The sequence below is a fragment of the Papaver somniferum genome, chromosome 4 (assembly GCF_003573695.1).
Source record: "Papaver somniferum cultivar HN1 chromosome 4, ASM357369v1, whole genome shotgun sequence".
NCBI classification, from domain to species: Eukaryota; Viridiplantae; Streptophyta; class Magnoliopsida; order Ranunculales; family Papaveraceae; genus Papaver; species Papaver somniferum.
This window is the reverse complement of record NC_039361.1, coordinates 96,877,386-96,892,634: the sequence shown is the minus strand read 5'-3', so window position 1 is coordinate 96,892,634 and position 15,249 is coordinate 96,877,386.

The following is a 15,249-nucleotide window of genomic DNA, read 5'->3' as shown; positions in this document are numbered from 1 at the left end:
TGGAAAAATTTTGATGGAATATGCCATTCTCCATCTTTTATCAGTTCTGCTACCTTCATTTCTTGATTTTGTATCATAATATTATTGTCAGGGAGTATATCCTTTAAAGCTTTTTCTTTTACCCACACATCATCCCATGCTGAAATTTCAGTACCATCACCAACCATCCATCTAGTATGCTCAGTTACCTTTGCAGATACCCATTTAATTCCTGTCCATATGGAGGATTTCTTGTAATATTCTATCCATTTTCCATTCTTGTCTTGAAACTTTCCCTTAAAGAATTTGGTCCATTCTTCTTCTCCAGTTTGAATTTTCCAGAATAGTTTCATCAGCATTGATTTGTTTATATCTTCTAACTGTTTCATACCCAAACCACCTTCAGCTAAAGGAGCACAAGTTTTTTCCCATTTCAATGTAACTGTCTTCTTGACTGATAGATCTCCAGACAATAGAAAGTTTCTTATGATTTTTTCACTTTCCTTGAGAACTTTTCTTGGCCACTTGTACACTAACATATTAAAAATGGGAATGCTACACAGGATAAATCTTACTAGAATCAGTCTTTCTTGGAAAGAAAGAAGCTTCCCTTTCCAGCCAGCTAATTGTTCTTGTAGCATTTCTACTACTCCCCGAACATGTTTAGATCTAACAACACTTGGATTTAACATAACACCCAAGTATTTATCTGGGAATTTTGATAAATTCATACCACAAACTTCTGCCAACTGATTTTTTCTTGCATTGCTTGTACCCCCTACAAAACACTTGCTCTTTGACAGATTTATTTCTTGACCTGATGCTTTTTGATACTCTTCAAGAGTTTGTAATAAATTTTTCAAATTTCTTTTTTCACCATTACAAAAGAGAAATATGTCATATGCAAACATTATATGTGTTGGGGGAACTCCATTTCTTTGTATCATTGGCTTCAGTTTACCCTGCAGTGTTAATGAAGTTAATCTTCTGCTTAAAACATCTTCAACTATAACAAAAAGGATGGGAGAAAGAGGATCTCCCTGACTTAAACTCTACTAACATCAAAGTAACCTACTGGGCCTCCATTTACAAGAATTGAAATCTTAGCTGACTTTAGAAGAATATTGATCCATCTTATGAATTTTTCTGAAAAACCAAATTTCTGCAGAGCTTGAAAAAGAAATTCCCAGCTTAGAGAATCATAAGCCTGTGATATATATAATTTTAGACCTACATTGCCTCCTCTTCTCTTAATCTCCAGCTCATTAATCATCTCAGAAGCTAATACTATTTGATCATGTATATTTTTTCCTTTAATGAAAGCCTTTGTCTAACTCATATCATTCAGATTGAATAGAGTTGTTACCGAACATATTTGTTGTTCCTTTATTGTTTGGAATACGAACCAAAGGAATTGTTCCAGTGCGTGCACTTATTGAATGTCGGAAGCACGAGGATACTGAAGAAATTGGGTGAACTATAGGTTTAGTTGCTCGATCTCAACTATACGAAGTTAGTGTGATTTTATGTAGAGGTTAATTCTGAGAGTATTCAATTCTGGACTAGGTCCCGGGGTTTTTCTGCATTTGCGGTTCCCTCGTTAACAAAATCTTGTATTGTCATTTAGTTTTGTTTTCCACAATTATAATTGTTGTTACTATAATTTAAAGTAAATTACACAAACGTTAACTCCGTATTACTTGGTAGTGATCCTATAGAGTTTGGTTAAGTCCAAACCTATTATCAAGTAATCACACTTTGATTGTTGTATTGTCTCGATCTCATATCCATAGACGATCACACAAAGTGTGAATACTGATTGGTTGTATTGTCTCGACTCAGTCCATAGATAATCACTTTCGGTAAGAGGACTTATAGGTGGAAATTTTTTAGATTGAGGTATATTTGGGTACCCTCGTCTTTTCAATTGGTATCAAATCAGGAAAACACAAAAAGATCTAACAATCTGTGTTTGGTGCGATCCAACCTATAATAAATGAACTTGAGTTCACATGAATCGATTTCAGTTAATGTACTACCAAGATTAGATGACTCAAGATTGGTTGAAGAAAGTTCAAACAATAAAATTGTTGAGTCTTTACGGTCTAAAGAAGTTTGGTCTGTAAAAGATTGTCAATTGTATCTCAGACTCACTGAAGATCCTAAAGACAAAATAAGTCGAAAACTCATTGAGTTTGCAGAAATTGAGAAACAAATCAGTGATCTCTCTTTAGAACTCGACTTTACGAGTTAAAGGAAGACGTTCAAAAAACCTGTATAAGTATATAATTTTCCTTTGGAACTAGAGTCTATAAAACAAGTTTCTAAAGAACCAATGTCTGAAAGAAGTCAATATCTACATGACTACTGCATGATCTTTTCTCTTGATAAAGTCAACATGAATTCTTGTCCAAATTCTGTTGAAATCAAGTCAAGTATCTGTATCAACACATCATATACAGACAGGAAACAAATGGCTAACAATGTTGAACTACAAAGAACTCTATTTGGAAATTCAATATATTCCAAGCCCACAAGGCCTTTCGAACTTAAACAGACTGGCCCATTTAAAGAAAAGGTATTGGATCCATGGTTAGACCCTAGAACCGATCCATGTGAAACCGAATATAAACCGACACATTGTTCGGTGATATCAACGAAGAAAGAAAACTTTCTCTTCTTCATCTCTTCTTCGAACAAACCGAATGAAAGAGAACAGTTTGATTCAAAAACAAGAAACAAAATTTTTGATTCTCACTTGAATTCGAATCAAGAATTTACTTCTTCATCATTCAACTCTCAAGGGATACTTGCGTTTTTTCTCAACTGCACTTTAGAAAAGAAAGTTCGGACATCAACAGGGAATTCGATTGTAAGTTTCTTCTTCTTCTATTCGAATTTGTAAGTTCCCATAACAAACCTAGCAACATGCATAATAGAAATTTCACCAGAGGAGAAGGTTCGTATGAAAACAGATACTCCAAATTTTACTTTCTCTGATGAAACCATTGATACTCTCTCAATAATGATTTTCGATGTTAACTCCGGATTTTATTTTGTTAACCAAGAGTGTTTTAACAAGTACGTATCAACGCACGACAAAAGTATTATTAGCGAAAAAAGTTTGTGCATGTTGATCTTTCGGAATATATGAGTTTGTATAACAGCAGGAATAATTGGGGTGAATTTTATGGCAACATGTATGTTATGGATGCCAAGAGATGTAAATTATTCACTATGGTTCAGATGATGCTTCGAAGTGAATAAAAGTGTGATTGGGTATCTTCTGGGTTGCAGTCCTGGAAATACATTTCTCCCGCAGAATAGTGATTTCAACAAAGAACATACTGCAAAGGTTCTTGGGGTGGAACGGAAACAATCTTTTTGTATCAATGGTGTTTCAAAACATCTTAAGTTCTTTGGGAAAATTATTGTACCCAATCTGGCACCTAGCAATATGCACAAGGTAATGTGGAGTTGAGATGTGACTGAACTGATATATCACATGGTAATTTGTACTCCTAACTTTGACTTTTGAGGTTTTATTATCGAGCAAATGATAAGAATATGGAGCAGTGGCAAAAGCATGGGATTTCCATGTCTTATTACAAGAATCTGCAGTGTCTTTGAAATCGGTGCTAATCATTCACGAGAACTTGTACCAAAGCCGCATAATCATTTTATTATCAATAGGATGGGAGGAAAAAGTCGTGTTGGAACAACCATAAGTGGTGCTTCTAGTACTCCTATGCAAGACACTGATCTTGAAACCTTCTATCGAAGGCTCTGTAGGAGAAATGATTGTCTAGAGCACCAAGTTAGCCATGCATCTCTCAAGATCCATATCTTGCTGCAGAACTTTCCTTGATTGCTAAAGATTACAAGGATACTGAATCTGAAGATGAATTTGGTCTAAGTGATTCCAATTCAAGTTCCTAGACTATGTTGTCTGAAAGACTTTTTATATTTATGTTATCTTTGGACCTTGTTAGATGTTGAACCTTCTATCTAAAGTATTGTAAAACTTTAATATTGTATTTTGAACTTATGTGTAATGGTATGTTGTTCAAAATTTTAATACTATTTATGGCTTAGTACTGTCAAAAATTAGTACCATAAGTTTTGAAAAAGCGGGGGTCTAACAACCACACCCAATATTTCGCTTAGCAATCTGTATGGACAAACTTCAATATACTTTTAAGAGAATCAACTAGACAATCAGACTCAATCTTAATAAAAGTATATCAAAAAGTTATATCTCACTTTCTCGATTCAATACTTACTCAAGCAAATTGAAATCTGCGAGTCTAATTGAATACAAGAGAAATCACTTGAACAGTACCAAAGACCAATGTTCAAGGATCAATCAACAACCAGAGGTTGGATTTCCCAATAGATCGATTCAATGCACAACCTGTGATATTTCAATTATATAAAAAATAAAATGCAGAAAAGAAATAACACAGACACCAGAAGTTTTGTTAACGAGGAAACTGCAATTGCAAAAAAAAACCTGGGACCTAGTCCAGATTGAACACACATTGTATTAAGCCGCTACAGACACTAGACTACCACAAACTAACCTCGGTCTGGACTGTAGTTGAACCCCAATTAATCTCACACTGATCCAAGGTACAGTTGCGCTCCTTACGTCTCTGATCCCAGCAAGATATTACACACTTGATTCCCTCAGCTGATCTCACCCACAACTAAGAGTTGCTACGATCCAAAGTCTAAGAATTTAATCAACAAATTAGTATCACACAGAAAAGTCTACGGTAATAGATAAATCTGTCTCCCACAAAAATACCTACAAGTTTTTGTTCCTTCTTTTGATAAATCGAGGTGAACAAGAACCAATTGATAACCCGGGCTTACATTCCCAATGAACATCCTAGAATTATCAATCACCTCACAATAATCTTAATCGACTAGCGAAATAAGATATTGCGGAATCACAAACGATGAGACGAAGATGTTTGTGACTTTTTTTAATCTTGCCTATCGGAGAACTAAATCTCAAGCCAATCTTACGATTGTACTTAGTACGATAGAAACAACAAGATCAGATCACGCAACTACAAAGAAAATAGTTGGGTCTGGCTTCACAATCCCAACGAAGTCTTCAAGTCGTTAACCTACAGGGTCTCGGTAGAAACCTAAGGTTAAAGGAGAATTGACTCTAGCTTATACAACTAGTATCACACAAGAGGTATGGGGATTATGTTTTCCAGTTGCTAGAGTTCTCCTTTATATAGTCTTTCAAATCAGGGTTTGCAATCTCAGTTACCTTGGTAACCAAGCATCCAATATTCACCGTTAGATGAAAACTTGATTAGATTCAAGATAATATCTTTCAACCGTTAGATCGAAACTTAGCTTGTTACACACAAATGAAATGCATGTTTATTTTGGTTTGTGTAACCGTACCCAAACATGTACACTTAGTTGGTTCAACAGTAGTTAACCAAATGGTTAGCCATATGAGCACTTTCATATCAATCATATTCGTCTTTACCATAACTAGTTCAAATGACTCAAATGAACTAGTTAGATAGTTGTTCAATTGCTTAGATATTATAGAAGTATGCAAGACACAATCGAAGCAAAAGCGATTTGATTCACTCGAATCGATTCATGAACTTTATATCCACGGTTTGCAAATATGCATTCCTTAGTTTATATAAGTTTAAGTTCACGAATAATCGTTTTTAGAAAATAACCAACTTAAGTACGCATACTGGTACGCGGACTTAAGTACCCGGAATAAACAACAATTCAGTTCACAAAATCTAACAGATTTTCACGGGACGTGAACTTCCGATAGTGCACGTACTGGTACGCGGACTTTAGTTCTGGTTTTCCCGAGCAACAAAGTACGCATACTTTGGTTCAAGGAATAAGGACTTACACACGTATGAGTTATCACACAATGTTTATATCCAACTATGGTTATATATTCTAAACTCTCGTTTCAATCATTGAAACATTCTTAGAGGACGTTATATATTTGTTGTTCACAAATCATTTTTCGTCAAAGCAATTTTCAAGTAATTGAAACTTAATATGACTTTCGTCACTAGTAAATATGAACTTGACCAAAGCGAAAGCTTACCAACACATATTTCGAGAAATAGATAAGCGAGATAAACTCGGCTCGAAATAACAAATGTGTATAATCAAAGTCTATATAGCAATACGACTTTTGTCTCAAGATAGGAGATAGAGTAGATAGACTAATGAGTGATAGATAAGTTCAAGTCTCCACATACCTTTTAGTCGATGAAGTTCCACCAGTTCCTTGAGTAGTTCTTCGTCTTTGTATGATGATCGCCATGGAGTTTAGAGCTCAAATACACTTTCTATCCTAGTCCGAGACTTAGCTATAAGTAGACTAGAAATCAAGACTTATAGTTTTGATCACTAACATTGACAAACATGCTTGAGATAGCAGCGCATGCGAGTTCGACCGAGCAGTGCTCTAACAATCTCCCCCTTTGTCAATTTTAGTGACAAAACTATCAATGCATATGGAATACAAAAATAAATAAATAAAATTTTGTAGCTTTTCTTCCACATGCCTGATCTCCTTGGTTCTTCAACATTACCCGAAATCTTCGTCACTTCCAAGTACTCCAATGATTCCAAAGGTTGTAAGTTTAGTATCATCGTTGTTGAAAATCCATAGCTATAACAATGAGAAAACATGAATTCCCAATCATTGTTACACAATGTCATAGTATTATTATACATCATCAAAGTTCAATTGTATCACAACTTCGACAACAGTACTATGGTGATATGTATCACTTCCCCTTAGTCAATACTCCATATCACATGGAAACCACTCCCCCTTACATAATGATCCGAAAACTATATGTATTTGTAGTGTGAACTACACAATAATTCTCCCCTTTTTTGTCAATAAAATTGGCTAAGGTACGAAAACTAGTGGGATCCTAATGGCATTTCCATAGAGACATTTCATGACCAAAAGCAAGCACATATCAACTTTTTGGATGCAATCATATAGCTGAATCTAAATGCTTTCATCAAGGAGTTTATAAAGATACAAGATAACTCCTATAATATTTCACAGCCGCACTCCCCACAAAGACTTGGAAATTAAGCACAAGTTCAATTAAGAACTCTCCCCCATAAAATGTCATTCCCGAAAGAACAACAAGAGCGACCTTACTTTCACAAGAAAAGAATGATTTCTTTGGACATAACAAATCACATACGAATATGAATTTAAATCCAAAAATACTCAATCAAATTAACAACAAGAAAACTCATGATTAATTTAATCGGAAATGCTCAACATAAGAGAACTTACGGAGCCGCACAGTATATTGATAGACGCATTTATATGTCTATTTTGTTCTCCATTTTCTATATTGTTAGTACCCGTTTTCGTATTTATTTTGGCATTTCATATTTTTGTAGGTGTTTTTGGAGAAATGAGATTTTGCTGCGAAATAGGCTCGAAAAGTTGTGTAAACCCCGAAGGACATCTGCTATTCACACCCCCAATTTGGATAAGGGGCACACAACTGATAAGGGGCACTCCAATGTTATTTTCATCCCATATGTTCTATTTACACCCATGGCTATGGGAACCCCTACTCTGGTTAGGGGGGAACCCATCTTCACTTGCATTTTGGCGGGACTTTGAAGTTCAAAAGTGATTTCATCTGTGTAGTTTGGGAAGAGATTCTGATGAGTTCTTCTCAGATTTCTTTGTGGGTTCAGTTTCTTTTGGGCCTGTTTGGATTAGATAAGGACCGTAGGTGTCCTGGAATCGAAGAAAATAAGTTAAGTAGGGATTCACGAGAAAATAGGGGAGAAGAATATAACCGGGTTTTTGGATCGATTTTGTGGACAGTTTGGTCAGATTTTTTCGCTGGATTGGATTGGGATAGGCCTGTTAAGGTCAAGAAGGTTCGGCAATGATCTTAAAAGCGCAAAAAGAGGAAGTTTCCTTATGGTTATCGGTGGAAGTTTCCTTATGGTTATCGGTGGAACAGGGAAAGATAGATAGTCGGAATTTTGTGATATTCTTGGAAGTGCTGTGAACGGTAAGGAAAGGATTTGATCCTAGGATCCGGTTATAACTTGGAGAAGGGTTTTGACAACTGAGAAGCCGCAGAAAGGAGGAAAGAAAGGGAAGTATTCCCGTAACTTTCTGAGGAGGAAAAAACAGAATTATTCTCGGGATTTAGTTGTCACTCCGTGTATAAAAAGGTTGTTACGAGTCCAAACAAGGAGAGTCGAGACTTAGGGGGTCGATTGTGAGGCCACAGAGTTCCGAAGGTGGAGTTACAGAGGTGAAGAAAAAGTGCAGAGTCGTATTCCGCACTTTCAGGGAAGAAAGGAAGAAGAACAGATAACAACACTTAAAGAAAGTCGCAGAAACCGTCACCTATACATTCAAATTCAAATCCTTTGTAACAGTTTTTCCAACAATTATATTAAGTTCGAAACATTTCTGTCTAGGTCTCTATAACAGTGAGTTTTGTAACAATTATATCTGTTACAAGCTCGCTGCATAATATTCTTCTTCAATAAAAATACCTTTTGAGCAATGTTTCCATCTTTTGGGTGCGTCTTGAGAATGAGGAGCTAAATCCCAACACTGGGACAATGGAGGAACCCGTGTTTCATATTTGATTGGTAACTATGATTTGATTCTTTTGGCTATTTGCATTGTTTTTAATTGATTTATGATTTTTATTAATTAGTTGTGATTTCGTTTGATGGTGTATGCTTAGACTTAGAGCTTTTGATGCGTCATGCTTGTGATTTACAATTGATGTTTTACAAAATCTACTATTGGCAAATAAAAGAGTCAAAAAAAGGGCTATAATTGTTAAGAATCATTATAAGAACCAGTTGAATGTGATTAATGGTGGAATCTTGAGTCCCAGACTCTCTCGATATTGTGACAACTTTCTTGTATATATTTTATTAAGTCTAAAATCGAATCTCAAAAAGTCCAAGAAACGAATCTCTTATTTACCACTTCTACAACCACATCAATTTTTGGCGCCGCCGACGCGGATTTGTATTAGGTTTTAGATTTTTTTTTGTTCTCTTTTACGCCTTTGGTATTTTTCTATTCTTTTCAGATTTGCAGCGAAGCGACAAGGAAAGAAAAAGCGCTATAAAAGGAAAGCATCTCCAAAGAAGGAAAGAAAAGAGGAATTCGAAAGGAGTGAAGAAGAAGATTTTGTATATAGTTATTTTAGTTCTTTTTATTTTTGGAAACTGTATTAGGGTTTGATTTTTTTGTAATTTTTCTTTTTCTTTTTGGACATTTTTTTTTTGGACTTGGACATTATTTTTAAAACCCTAAGGAAGGGTTGATTTAAATAAAACTCCTGCAGGGAAGGATGACAGTTACGATACTGTCTCGACCCCTCAGGTTCGTACACTGACATTGGAGTCCGTGGCCTGAGTCGACTTCAACGGTTCATCGCCCATATGGTACGAGAGGTAAGACTCTATCCACCCAAGAATCCCCTGTCAGTGGGTTTTCTTTTGTTGACACACGTGCACACACCAATTGCATCGTCAGACTACTGAGTTTAGGAAAACTTGTGGATTAGTAAGCTGAACCCGTGCCTTGAGTCTTATGGGAGTTACCAGCTAAAAGTCCACAAACCTCAGCCTTGTGCCTTTGACCAGTCTTTGACTGTAGGTATATTTTGTTGTGGTAACCCGAGCTTACCCATTTTAGTCAACCTTGCATTTGCACGTGCACAGTATAATGTAGAATTGGTATTACAATAGCCAATACAACGAATATACGACTGAGTTTCAAATTGGACATTCCTACTTTGACCATAGTGTGAATTATGGTTGGGAACATCAACCTTTTGAAGGTTATGAATCATACCATGGTAAGCCTAATTACTATCCACACATGCACCGATCATACGAACAAGAAAATAAGGAATATTATAGTGTTAGTTCCTCGTATTTGGACAATATAATGAAAATGTTGAAAACTAGTCCCTATTATGATCCTTCTAGAAGAGTCTCTCAAACAATTAACTGAGAACACAAATAGATTTGCGTTAGAAATGAATAAACAAAATGAGCCTATGAGTGAACCTTCTATACACGATACCATAAGGAAGTCATGTGATTTGAGTCACGATACCATAAGGAAGTCATGTGAGGCGACTCAAAAGCTTTTGTTAGAGGCCCAGAACAGAACTGCTCGAAATAATTTTAATTTCCAATATAGTATTTCCAATAGTACCTTTAAAAATGAGGATAATTTTCTGCATAATCAAGATGACGAGGTTACAATTGGTAACACTACTTTTTTAGATGAGGTTCGACCATTTTCATGTTATGATGATTATGATGAGGATAGTATTGATGAATAATTGGACACATATATGCATAGTAATCAAGAATTTGTTACTCCAGTTGATCTTTACAATGATAATACTATTTCTAGTTCGAATCCAAATAATTTTAATAATTATCCACCTATTCAAAAGGACGAGGATTTGACTAGAGATACCACCATTTTATACGATGTAGTATTCCCTTACAATTACAAAGCCAATTATGGTTTAGAGGAACAGGTATATTTTGAGTCTAGCAATTTAGAAACAACATACTTAGAAAAATAAAATGAACTCGTAGAGATGAGTGAAGATGAACCTGACTTAGAAGAAACAATTGACCATTTTCAGGAATTTGATGACTTTGAAATTAGGGAAGTTGTGACTAATCTTCTAGAGACACTGAAAACTATAAGTTTGGGTGTGATTATCATTCTCCATGTGCTTTAACTCTTAGAAAGGTCCCTCACTTGGGACTTGACATATGTGCCTCAACCATTTTAAAAGATTATCTTCATACACGTTTTCCTGAGCCTAGTGATGTCCATAAGGAAGTTCGGTTATTAGAAACCCATCCTATGGTTGATGTGGTTTACCCAGGCTATGATACCCAGATAGATTTTGTTTTCCCACAAAAAACTTTTCTTCCAATTATGGGAATGTTTGAATTCCAAATGTGTCAGTTATTAAGTTCTGAGACTAAAATTAATTATTTTAGGAAAATAGAATTGACACATTTGCTTAAGAATGACCACCACTATCATTATGGTCAACTGTGTGAGTCAAATCCGATTGACTTAGAGGATCCTCAATTATTCAGGTTACTATTGTGTGCTTCTAAATTTTTCCAGATCTTAGAACCTGATATTTCGGATCTTACTTATGAGGAGGTGCAGCCCATGAAAATATTTTATTTAGACCCCTTTATAGAACTTGAACCTGAACCACAACTAGATGTAGTTGTCTTAAATAGGAAACTAGGAAAGGGTGTGTTATGTTTATTCTTGGTTTATTGCAGTTTCCTTTTATCTGTGTTAACACTTTTTGATGCAGATGACCCACAGTTGTTTCGGTTATTTCTTTATGATATGAGGTGATTAATTCTTTATTATGTCTGGATGAAGACATTAAATTTAGCACTTCTTGGGAGGTAACCCAATATTCATGCAACACGGTAATATCTTTCCTTAACTCTTTTACTTCAAGTGGTAACAGTTTCTCCTTGTTCATGTTTTTAATTTTATCTTTAGAACATTGAGGACAATGGTAGATTTAAGTTTGGGGGTATGAGAGAAACTTTTTAGTTGCAGTATAAATAAATAAACTCCAGAGCCTAGAAATTTATGCCTATTAAGGATGACACTAACCAATCTAAGTGGATGGAAGCATCTTGGTTGTAGGAGTTGAGGAACCAATCTTATTAGATGGAAACATCTTAAGAGTATATTCATAAAAGCACAGAGCTCAGGTGCTAGAAATAACATGGTAGTTTCGCCATATCTCGTTGAATCCTTTTCACTTCTGTTTTTAACTTCTTTTTAAAATATGTTTCTCTAAGTGATTAGGTGGGTCTCACGAATCAAGTTTTTACTACTGCTATGGTGAAATAGAGTGATTGAGATACAAAATAAAAATAAAAATTGAGACCAGATCACTAGACCAACCAGAATAAATTCAATAAAGTCGACCACTGGTACCCTTGTATATGCCGGTTGTGTTGACCTATAGTTAGGTTTATCAACCACTGGTTCCCTTGTATATGCCAGTTGTGTTGATATTAGTCAGACTAGTATCTCAGTCCATTAGGATAGGTTCATTTTGGCAGTGGCCTTCAAACAGATTTGAGAAACACCGTTCACCTAGTCAACATCAAAACCATCGATGTTTTTATATATCCATCTCTTAATCTATCCATGTGATTTATTGACTCCGGATATTGATGTCGATAGTGCGAGTATCTGAGTAGAGCTCTGTCACTAATATATGAATTTTAGTATGCTTGAGTGCAAACTCGTGTACAACAATTGGAATTTCGCATCAGGGTACTTCCTCCTGTAGTCAATAAGTATGCCAACCAAGGAGATTCTTTAGTGCCTTCAAAGGTTCTGCGTAGATAGCTAGGATCTGGAGTGTAAAGGTTTTGTGGGTATATCTCTTGTAAGCCTTTCCGAGACTATAACTCGGCCACTAGGGCCACCTAGGGGGTTTAAAGGCTTGTTGCATACGGTAAATGCAACCGACGTTGCCTACGACGGTGAGTTAGGATTTTATCTTTTAGATTTGATTTTCTCGGGGACTAACAAATAATAAGTTTGGGGGTATTTAATAGACACATTTATGTGTCTATTTTGTTCTCCATTTTCTATATTGTTAGTATCCATTTTCGTATTTATTTTGGCATTTCATGTTTTTGTAGGTGTTTTTGGAGAAATAAGGCTGCGAAATCGGCTCGAAAAGTTGTGTAAACCACCCGGAGGACATCTGCTATTCACATCCCCAATTTGGATAAGGGGCACACAACTGATAAGGGGCACTCCTCTGTTATTTGCACCCCAGATGTGCTATTTACACCCATGGTTATGGGCACCCCAACTTTGGTTAGGGGGAAACCCATCTTCACATGCATTTTGGCGGGAGTTTCAAGTTCAAAAGTGATTTCATCTGCGTAGTTTTGGGAAGAGATTCTGATGAGTTCTTCTCGGATTTCTTTGTGGGTTCAGTTTCTTTTGGGACTGTTTGGATTAAATAAGGACCGTAGGTGACCTGGAATCGAAGAAAATAAGTTAAGGAGGGATTCACGAGAAAACAGGGGAGAAGAATATAACCGGGTTTTTGGATCAATTTTGAGGAGAGTCGCAGAAACCGTCACCTATTCATTCAAATTCAAATCCTTTGTAACAGTTTTTTCAACAATTATATTAAGTTCGCAACAGTTCTGTCAAGGTATCTGTAACAGTGATTTTTGTAACAATTATATCTGTTACAAGCTCGCTGCATAATATTCTTCTTCAATAAAAACACATTTTGAGCAATGTTTCTATCTTTTGGGTGCGTCTTGAGCATGAGGAGCTAAAACCCAACACTGGGACAATAGAGGAAGTCGTCTTTCATATTTGGTTGGTAACTATGATTGATTCTTTTGGCTATTTGATTGATTTATGATTTTTATTAATTAGTTGTGATTTCGTTTGATGGCGTATGCTTAGACTTAGAGATTTTGATGCGTCATGCTTTTGATTTACAATTGATGTTTTACAAAATCTACTACTGGCAAATAAAAGAGTCAACACAAGAGCTGTAATTGTTAGGAACCAATTGAATGCGATTAATGGTGGAATCTTGAGTCTCAGACTCTCTCGATATTGTGACAACTTTCTTGTATATATTTTATTAAGTCTAAAATCGAATCTCAACAAGTCCGAGAAACGAATCTCTTATTTACCACTTCTACAACCACATCATATATACATAAGAATATGGATCAGGGAAGATAAATACTGCAGAATACACAAGGATTCATTCTATTTTTCATCACTATTTTCACAATGAAATATAATAGACATAATCCTCGTATACAAAAGTTTTATCCTTTCTTCCATCAAATAATGACATAAAAGGTTTTAACTTTAGTAATGTCAAAAGTTCATTCACTCTTTTACCAATACATGCATATCGACATATGGAAGATTTAACTTTTGACAAGGTATGGGACAATCATAGTTCACGGACGCAAACACACATATCCCATAACAAATTGCAATACATATAATCATAAAGATTAATACTGCAAAAATTAACCTTTTGTCCTTAGAAGGTAGAATCAATCTTTTTCACACGGATTTACACCATGAATAGAAACCAAAGGCATATAAAATGATTTTCTTAACAAGGAAGAGCGTACAAAGTCATTAACGACCATGCATCATAGTTCACATAAGATGGTTGTGAACATTCAAGAATCCCATAGCAATGCGTGCTACTTCCCATTCTTGAACTTCCTTCTTTATGATCCGCCAAAAAAATTCTTGTAAAGCTACAAAATAGCTTAGAATAGAGGTACTCCAAGAATCCAAGTGCCCAAGTCCAAGAGAAGTGGAACAAGTGCGACGAAATGAAGAAAAAACACTCAAAAACAAGAGACAGGACAAGGACCATTTTTAACTCATCCAAATTCAGGAATTCTCATCTCTAGTTTGCAGATAATTCAAAGAAGAAGAGAATGAAAAAAGAATAAGGTCATTCCGAGTTCAGACGAAGAAGTTACGGCCAAAACAAGTTTACCGAATATCGACGTTAAGTATGCATAGGGGTTTGCAAATGAATTTTCGTATCCTGGAGCAGTATGAAAACGGTTATGCGTACTTAAACCCCTGAATTTTGATTTTAAATGATGTTATGCATACCTGGTATGTGTACCATGTAGTCCAGACATCCCGAACTATTATTTTCAAACCTAAACATTTAAGAACCTTAAACATAGATCAAGTTAGGTAGAAGTGAACGATAAGAAAGGTACGTGGATCATTATAAGTTCTCTAAGAAAATAAAAATACAAATATTTCTCAAGTTTATAGACATACCTTTTTAGAAGAATCCAGTTGAATTTTACAGCCTTGTCGAACATAATATGTGCGCCCCAATTCTCGTGCTTCCCTCACTGTATACATAGCAGGGCGTTCCTTGGTGAGGATGCACTTACAACATAATAAAGTTGTGTTGGGGTGAATAATGTCTTGCTCACCACAAGTGACCTTTGGATTATCATGAAAGAGATCGCTTTTAGAACCTTTCACATCCAATTCCATTTTCCCAAAAAACTTGTTAAGTTCCAACATCATGGATACTGCCTTCTCCATGGTCATGGAATTTTCTGGAAGATCATTCCTTTTCACACTCAAAGCATCAT